Source organism: Nannospalax galili, unplaced genomic scaffold (genome assembly GCF_000622305.1).
Source record: "Nannospalax galili isolate Female #2095 unplaced genomic scaffold, S.galili_v1.0 scaffold409, whole genome shotgun sequence".
NCBI classification, from domain to species: domain Eukaryota; kingdom Metazoa; phylum Chordata; class Mammalia; order Rodentia; family Spalacidae; genus Nannospalax; species Nannospalax galili.
This window is the reverse complement of record NW_008360308.1, coordinates 814,365-824,194: the sequence shown is the minus strand read 5'-3', so window position 1 is coordinate 824,194 and position 9,830 is coordinate 814,365. Positions and strand designations below refer to the sequence as shown.

Sequence of the window (9,830 nt, the reverse complement as noted above, 5' to 3'; positions counted from 1 at the left end):
GAGATAGCCTGGGTGCACAAGATCAGGATGCAGTGGTGGGTCTGGACTAAGAGAGTAGCCCAGAGACCTAGGGCAGAAAGAGGAGGATTCTGCCTGGGTCCAAGGCTAGAAGTGGGTCGAGTGTAGGGAGAGACTGGAGCTGCTTAGGTTGCAGGGGACTCAAGATCAGATCATGATCTGACTGGCAGGCAGATCAGGAAGCCAGAGGAAACATGCAAGTGGGGATAGCCTTTGGAGGGCCTAACAAACTAATTTAGAAAATTCAGCTGGTTTGAGTGCAGGGCACAGTGAGAAGGTGTGGATTAAGAAGGTAGTTCAGAGACCTGGGTCAAAAAGAGAAGGACTGGACCTGGATCCAAGTCTAGATGGGGAACTGAGTACGGGGAGAAACTGGAGCTGCTCAGGTTACAGGGGAATCCAAAAGTCACACTCTTACATGAGATTGAATCTCCCCCTCCCAGCAGCCATCAGTTCCCAAGAATTCCTCAGTTAAGATTTGGATTTCTTACCCACTTCCCCATGTCTACACTGGAATTTTATCTGGCTTGAGCTTACTTGTGATTGGTACATGCTGTCACAATTGCTGCAAATTCATATAAGTAACTGACCATTTGTCCAGGAAAATCTGTTTCCTGTGTTCATTCACCACTTCTGTCTTTTACAATCTTTTCACCCCACCATTTGCAATGATTCTTGAGCCTCAGGAGGTAGAAATTTGATACAGATGTCCTAGGCAGCCATAAGCCCTCTTTAGCTTTTTATACTCTGCATATTGGCCAGTTCTGGGACTCTGTGTTAATCACTGTCAGTCTGATACATAAGGAATCTTCTCTGGTGAGAGTTTATACATGCATATAACAACATATCATTAAGAGTCGGTTTAATGCTATATCTGTTTAGTAGAATATAGTATTAGGTCTCCCCTATGGTCTGTGACCTGCCTGTGACCTGCCGAGCCACAAATTCTTAGGCTTGATATCAATGCCATGTATGAGTGCCATCTTATGAAGGAGACCCTAAACTCAGGTATAAAGTGGTTGGTTACTTCCATAATATCCATGTCAATATTGTATCAGTGGGCATATCTTGCCAGGCCAGTTGTAGCTCACAGGATTTACAACTGGGTAAGGCTGATGATTACTTTTTTCTTCTGGTAGCATGCATAGTACTTTCCAGCACTATGAAAACTAGCCAGTAGAGATGAAGCTTTGGAGTCAGTGCCAGCTTGATTTTGCCTTGTTCGTTCTATAGTTCATCTATATAGTGTCTTCAGAAACAGGGTCTTACAGTGAAGTTCTGGTGGGTAACCAAGATCAGAGGCAGTGGCCAGTATTATTTAAAGGTCTATGAGCACCTGGCCAGCAGCTACAAAAGGAGTCCATTCTTATCATTGGGTTTTTATTTTGCTAGCCTATGGTGTCTAGTAGGGCAATCTCCCCCTGTTATTAGGTAACTTCTTTTAATCTCTTTAAATAATGTATTTGCATATATTTTAAGAAGATTCTATAATGGTAGCTTCCACATAGCTTTTGCTAAAGGCCTTTAGTATTACTAATCCCTCCCCATACTCCCTCCTGTACCCTGCCCTCCCATTTCACACCCCACTTAACTCTTCTTACTCTGTTGTCCCCCTTTTCCTTTTATATCACTGCATTCTTTCCCCTCTCAGGAAGCCTCACACCCCCATGGCCTTTTATAAATTTCCTGATCTCCCTTGATTTTCCAATTGAAATACATATATCTAAGAATTCAAAGCTAACATACAGCTCTGAGGCAGAACATGTGATGTTTGTCTCCTGGGTGTGTGTTTCCTTACATGGGATGATTCTTAGCAGTTCCATCCATTTACCTGTGAATTTCATAATGTAGTGTTACTTTTGGATCAAAAATTTTCTCCTTTATGGGACTCTCATTTTCCTAGCTGATGTCACAAGAACATGAGGGTGTGTAGGCCTACATGTTGGCATTTGCCTCAGCCATGATGATATTAGTTCTGCATGGGTCCACTTGTGCATCTCTAGGAAAGACAAACAGTCCCTTGATTGGGTCCAACTTTCCTAATCTTTCATTTCATTCCTCCCCTCCTCCATCTTGTGTTTGTACAGACAGTGAGATCACCCTGGACCTAGGCCCAGTTTTCACAAGCAACCAGCACATAACACACATTTATACAAACATGGGGAGTTTGGGGGCACCAAGGCTTCCCTATTTTCTTTGGGGCCTCCAGCACCTGGTACCTCCTCGAGAGAATGTGAGATATCCAAGTCATTGTCCCTGGGCTTATGACATTGTAAACTCCCTGTACCCTGCTATGCCTTCCACAGGCAGGCAGCGTGTGAGCTAACTCTTCCCCTTTAATGCCCACACTCAGCCCAGGTGCCTGCTTGGTATCTGTTCTATCACTGACACTACCACAAGTAGGTATGAATAGAGCAGCCAGGTGAAATGGTCTCCAGGAAGCTCAGGGCAGGATCACTGATCTTAAGAGGGACATCCTTCGGGGAGCAGTTTAGTACAAACACAGTCTGACACAGAGCCATCAGGATGTATCAGTGCCACCGTTTCCAAGTTGTTCTCACTGGCCATGAGGCCTACTCTCTGGGATCCTTCAGGAATGAACTTCCTGAAGTGGCCAAGGTGGTTGAACATGGGTGGTTTATAAAATGTATCTTTGACAATGTCTACAATGATGGGACTCTCAACAAAGTAGTGGACCCAGTTGGGCTCCCCATTCAGGATTCAGGGCAAGGTTCCAGTCAGTCTAGCCAACCACATGGTAAAGGATGTTCATGATGGTACTGTGACTGTACTGCATCCCTCCATCCCAGGAACCCAAACACACACTATGCTCCCAGAACTTGGAACCTACACAGGCCTCTGAGGCAGAGCATGGTGTTGGGGAAAGGAGGTGTGTCTCTCCTAGAGTGGTTTTTGCTGGAGCCAGAAAGTCTAGGTGCCAGTGTACAGCAATCCCATGAGCATACTTCACTGTTCTCTGGGTCTACTAACACCACCTATGCCCAGAAGGGCAGCAGTAAGTGCTGATCATCTACCATGAGCAGCTGGACATTGTGGTGAGTGCTGGTGGCAAGGGTTGACCCTAGGTAACTGGCAATGAAGACTTGCTAGCATTGAGCAGTGAAGCCTAGGCTTTGGAAAGGGTATCCACTAATGAGCCTTCGAGAAAGCTCATTCTCCACTGTCACTGCACAGAATTTTAATTTGTATTCAGCATAAGCAATCCAGAAACTTGACAAAATACTTGGCCCAGGTCTGGTGATAGATATATCCTGGTTGACCCTTGAGTGATCCCTTCCTATTCACTGCCCCATTGGTCTTGAGCCAAGTAGGTGATGTCCAGGGACTGGTAAGGAATGAGATGGGGTGCTGGGCCATCTGCAGTATTTGATGAATCAGGGATATCTTGAGCTTGGTGTCTTCTTCTGGAAGGCTTAACTTATATAACTGGAAGTCATTTTTGGTATCAAGATAGATGTAAATATGGACAGAGAAGTCACAGCTGGCCATGGATACCCAGATGATGTTATATTCAATTTCTTCTTCAGAGAAGTACATTTCAGTAGCAGATTCCGGGCAGAGGCTGACAGGGAAAGGATGTTGAGAGCGAGCAGCAGTGTCTGTCATTGCTCCTCTAAATCTTTTCACTTTCTAGAACTTCTCTTCTGACTACAGGGTCAGTAGAAGCCCTGTGCCTGTGCAAGTGGCCTGGACAGACTTTATACTCAGCTCCATTCATTGTCTACTTTGTGTACTCTCATAGAGACTAAAAGTACTGGGTGGAGGGTCAGGGGATCAAGAGTGTCACAGTACATAGCATTACAGACACAGACCACAGAACTGTAGCCAAAGCTTTTATGAATGCAGGGGTGAGCACCTGATACCAATGATACTGCCTGAAATAGGAACAATCTTGTAAGCCTGGAAGCTGTAACACCTACCCCACTGGGTGTCTGAGGCACTCCTTTCCAAAATGCCTTGAAAACTTCATCCCCTCAGGGTCAGTGAGTGAGGATTAGATAGCAGGAGTTCCAGAGTCTCAGAGAGCTAGAGGATCCAACATAAATTTCCAAATGAAGATGGAAATGTTAACAGTTTGCTTAGAAAATACTGGGAGGTTGCATAATGCTGGTCCATAATTTAGTTTTTTTAAACAGCTGACTGATATTCCATTACTTTCATTATCATCATTTCATCCTTTGATTCATCACTTGATGGACATCCATTGTTTCCATTTCCTGGCTATCATGAAAGGGCAGCAAAGAACATGGACGAACAGTTATGTCTGTAGTAGGATATAGATTCTTTTGGACATATGCCCGAGGGTGGTATGCTGGATCATGTGGTATATTTATTTCTAGCTTTTTGAGGGATTTTCACAGTGATTTCCACCTGGCTGTACTAGTTTGCATTCCCAACAGCGGTAGATAAGAGTTGCACTTTTCCTACATTATTTTAATTTGCATTTTACCTGATAGCTAAAGATGTTGAACCAGAAAGTGATAGTAATAAAAAGCATTGTACTGACATAAAAAAACAGACACGTTGATTGGTGGAATAGAATTGAGGAGCCAGATTTAAATCCATGCATTTAGACACCTGATTTTTTGACAGAGGAACCACAAATACACATGAGAGAAAAGACAGCATATTCAACAAATAATGCTGGTTAAACTGGATAGTGGCATGTAGAAAAAATGAAACTAAATCCTTATTTCTCAACCTGCATAAAACTCTACTCCAAATAGATCAAGGACCTCAACATGAGACCTGATACCCCGAATCTGATATAAAAGAAAATAGGGAATATGCTGGAAAGGACTTCATGAAAATGGCTCCTATAACGCAGGCTTTAAGTCCACTGATAGACCATGGAATTTTATTAAACTAAAAATCTTCTATATACATAGGAAATCATCATTTGAGTGAAGAGACAAGCTATAGAATGAGGAAAATTTTATCAGGTATACCTCTGACAGTATCTAGAAAATACAAAAACTCAAAAAACTAAATATCAAAAAAACTCCAATCCAATTTAAAAAATGGGGCAAAGAGCTGAAGAGGGAGTTTTCAAAAGATGAAACACAAATGGCTCTGAAATACTTTAAAAAATGTTCAACAGCTTGAACACACTCTTAATCCGACCCTTAATTTCTGACACTTAATAACCTCTCGTTGTTTGAACACTATCTTTTTGGGAATGACACTTAAACAGGATTGCATATGTATCCTTTGGTAAATGACTGAATTTACTCAGCATAGTGCCTTTGAGATTAACCCAAGTTGAGCATTAATTATTTTTCTTCTTATTGTTGGATAACATTCTATTGTACAACTATATCTTCCTTTGACTCAATTAGAGAACACTTATTTTGAATGTTGGGCAATTGTGAATAGAGCTGCTATAAATATTCATGAATTAATTTTTATACAAAAAAAATCTTATTATCTCTAGTGTATACATTCTTAATGAATGAAATACTATTCCTAAGAGGAAAATTGGTTTTAGGGAGAAAATATCCTTCTCCTCCTGTGCATAAAGTACAGAAATATGCACATAAACAGGTGTCAGTCTGTCTTAGTGTTATATTTCTTGAGGAGATAACTAACAAAACAGTGTAAGGTTTGTTGAAGACCTAGTAACAAAAACACTTGATCAGAAACATTGACCTATAGCACAGACCTACAAATAGGATTGTGGGATCATACTACAAATTCATTTCGCCAAATTGCCAAATGAGTTTCTGGAACATGTGTATCATTTTACATTTTCGGCAGTGTACAAAGTCCCAGTTATTCTACGCATTTGTAGATCTTTGTATTGACACTGTAATTAAAAAAATTTTTTACAAAAAGGTTTATTTGCTATTTTTTAAAAAAATATACAGTGGTGTAGTCAGCATGTTTTTATGTGTTATATTACCATGGATGAACTTTTTTTTGAGTTTTTGGTGATTTAAAGAATTACTTTTATTGTTCCATAGCAGTTTTCTATTTACATAAAAAGTGAAGGAAATACAGAGTCCCCATATCCTAACTTATCACCTCAAGCCCCTATTATCAAAATTTTGCATTAGTGTGGTGTATGTCTATGATGATAGTGTTAATTGTCAATTTGTCAGAATCTAGAATCACCAGGGAGATGCACCTTTTATCATGTTTTTTTTTTTTTTTTTTAGGGTGAACCTGTTTTTAACTGAAGGGGGAAGACCCGCCCCCTGTGCATGGGATCACTGCCCGGCATGGGTCCTGGGCTCTATATTTTTATCATTTTTTTTTTTTTTTTTTTGAGGATGAACCTGATTATAACTGAAGTGGGAAGACCTGCCCACTGTGCCTGGCATCACTGCCTGGCATGGGTCCTGGGCTGTATAAAATGGGAAAAGTGAGCTGACAACAGCATGCATGAAGTCATTGCTCTCCTGACTACAGATGCAATGTGACTAGCCCCTCCTGCCTTGACTTTTCTATAATTGTAGACTGTATTTTGAAGTGTGAACTAAAATAAAGCCTTTCTCCTTCAAGTTGCTCCTGTCAGAGTATTTTACTACAACAATAGCAAAAAAGACTAAGACCTTGTGTTACAATGGTAGGTCAATACTGATACATTTGTATTAACCCAAATTCATAGTTTATATTAAACTTCTTTCTTTATAAAATTCTATAGGTTTGAATAAATGCGTGGTATCACATATCCACTATTATACTATCAGACACAATAACACCTATTCATTCACACTCCCCTTTTGCTACAAAACTGTGGCATCCATGGTGATCTTTCCATTGTCTATGGTTTTCCAATTATTCCAGAATGCTATATCATTGGAATCAAACAGTATATAAACATTTTAAGCTGGCTTCTTTCACTTATAAATAAGCATTTGCATTTCTTGGATACCTTTTCATAACTTGGTAGTTCATTCTCTTTAAAGTTGATTAATATTTTAGTGTATTATTGTGCTACTCATCTATTGGAAGGCAGCTCGGTTGCTTCCTTGTTTTGAAATGGTGAATGAAGCCACTGAAACTTTGATGTACAAAATTTTGTGTGAATGTACATTTTCATTGCATTCCCAACTTGTTTTCTGAAATAAGCATAACTTGATATCAAAATCTGACAACTTCGTGAAGTAGAATAATCTTTCTGTGAAGCAGAAAAAGCTTCCTATATATTTATTAAGCCAAATGTAGTCTTATAGTGAAGCAAATGTACCTTTAAACTAAGTTTGATTTTTTCTTCCAAGAATTGACATTTGTAAACCAATCATGCAATTTACCATATTAAATAGAATAAAGGCAAGAAATCATATAATCATCTCACTTGTTGGACTAAAAATTGGTTAAGGCCCAGAAAAGATATCACTGACAAAGAATGGATCATCAGTATGCACCTATGACTACTTCCTTCGATGAAGCCCAGGGACAAGCTCAAATATGGAACAGAAACAGTGACTAGACTGTCTGTGCAGATATCATAGAAAGGCTCGGACTCAGACTTCTTCCCTCCAAAGAATTTTTCAAAGAAGGAATACATTCCGCTGCAGTACGAACCACATAGCTGTGGTAATAGACCAAGAAAACGGCAGCACTGGGAGCTGAGAGTTAGAGACAGGAGTTATCTGTGGGATCAGACATCTAGAAATCAAACAGGCCTCTATGCTACATGCTTCCTATGCTACCCTGGAATCACAGTCCGTGTCAGACTTCAGGGAAACAGATATGACCCTGAGCAAGATTCAGGCAGCTCTGGCTGATCGTTATATTTTCTTGATATGTTATGATTAGTTAGAGGAAATTATTTAAAGGATACACATTTCACACAGCCAAGTTGGTAAGCCTCTAGAAAAACATCCTGGGGCAAAGACTGAGGTATGGTAAGAGGTCCAAATTTCAGACAAGTCTGGAATCACTACAAAGCTCTGCAATTTTGATTAGGGATAATCTAGGTCAAGGGAAGATGGAGGGTGGGGATTAGGGAAGCAGTTTAGATGTAGAGAAGGGCTATAATCTCCCATTTTGGAAGGTGGATCTGGTGTTATAAAACCATGGAATCCATACTGTAAGGATCCATAAAAGATAGATCCTTGTTTCCTCATGCTTTTATTGTAAGTTTAATAGCCTAACAAATAGTGATGATCCTGTGATCTGCTGAACTCTCGCAGAGAAATGCGCTGGGGCTCAGGAGTCATGCACTGTCACTGGCCTTCAGAATCATTTGTCCCTTAGCTTAGATCTTCAAGGGGCCTCCAACCAACTCTGGATTTAGCAGATTTCTACTTAGGGATATACCAACTTGTTAAAAGTAGATTCTAGAAAATGAGATTCACTGGAAGGAGCGAGTACACAGGTTTAGATCCTCATCCCAACTCTGTTTTTAAATAGCAGGGGAATTTGGACAGCACCAATTGAATTTTTCAAATCTGATCAACAGAAATGGGCACATGCCTCCCTTCCCCCCAATACTGATATTTGGAAAACCTACCAGGACATTCAAATGTAATTTGGTTCTTATTTTTATATCATTAATTATCAAAATATGGAAGTCAGTATTTGTCATCCTAAAATAGGGATGGCCCATATGTTGGCTTTATACATAGAATAAAGTTTGCATGTCTGGCTCCTCCTTCCCTGCACATCCATTCCCTCTGGGCTGACATATTTTTTGTTTGCTCTGAACTTGGAAATAGAAAGTTTGTGGCTTTGAGGCTCCTCTTGTTTCCTTCTTTTATGGAAACTGTGTAACATACACTTCTATTTTGGACCAAGACCTTCTGTTTTGAAAGTTTTGGAAAGAGAAAGGCCTGCGGCCCTTTGTCAATATAGCATATGTCACTGAAAAGCAGAATTAATTTTTTGAAAAAGAGGGGTATATTTGTCTTTAACCTTTAAGGTGCTGTAGCAAAGGACAGAGTTGCTGGAGCCTCAGAGAAGTCAGATCTGTGCATGAATAAGCAAGCAGAACGGAAGGAATCCAGGTGGAGGTTTGTATCTTTCCTGGGTGGGGAGGGGTCTGATTGTGAAGTGTGAAGTGGCAGTTTTTCAAGGGAGCTCTGCAGTATGCTCACTGAAGAAGGTAGGCTTCAGAGCTCAGGGGTTCCCATGTTAGGGACAGATGGGATGCTCTAGATTTGAAGAGGAGCAGATACTTCTACTACCAGAAATGGCAGCCCATGCTCCACAGGATCACATGACCTGAGGCTGGTTTCGGCAATTATGTGAACAAGCAATGCCTAAACTCTTCTTTCCTGGTATCCGTGAGTATCCGTGGGCAGTGTGTGCTTGGACATGTTCAAGATCAAGTGACTAGCTGTGGGGACTTTGAACATATCACATCTCTCATCACAGCTTTATTCTCTTCTTCTGTGTAATGGAAATGATGACAGTTAATTTTGTGCAGATTTGATAGGGGAAACAGAATATACCATAACATACTAAGGACAGAGTGCCTGTTTTTGTTATGGTTACTACTATTATACGACTTTTAAAATATAAAAATAAGGTAGGCTTTCTCTATAAAAATCTTTCTATTGTCACTTTTGGTCAATTGACATAGAATAACAGAGTTCTTTTCTCATTCACTGTTTTTTTATTAATCAAGCAATCACCACTCAAGAAATACAATCTATTTATGCCTCTAATAACATGTGGTTAATGTGCTGAATACAGCTGTGTGATAGAGTCTGCACAAGCTATACTTATGGGTAGGCTCATTTCAGGACACAGATGACTGTAGAATTTGAAGTGTCTATTTAGGCTTTAATTCAGCTTCTCTCATTTTGAAGATGACTAACTGCAACTGAGATGAGGCGTGG

The 9,830-nt window shown here is 40.2% G+C and overlaps 1 pseudogene; it reads right to left on the bottom strand.

Moving 5' to 3' along the window:
• Positions 1-2,408: 2,408 nt before the first annotated feature.
• Positions 2,409-3,953, bottom strand: LOC103726805 (annotated as a pseudogene).
• Between the last annotated feature and the right edge of the window lie 5,877 nt (positions 3,954-9,830).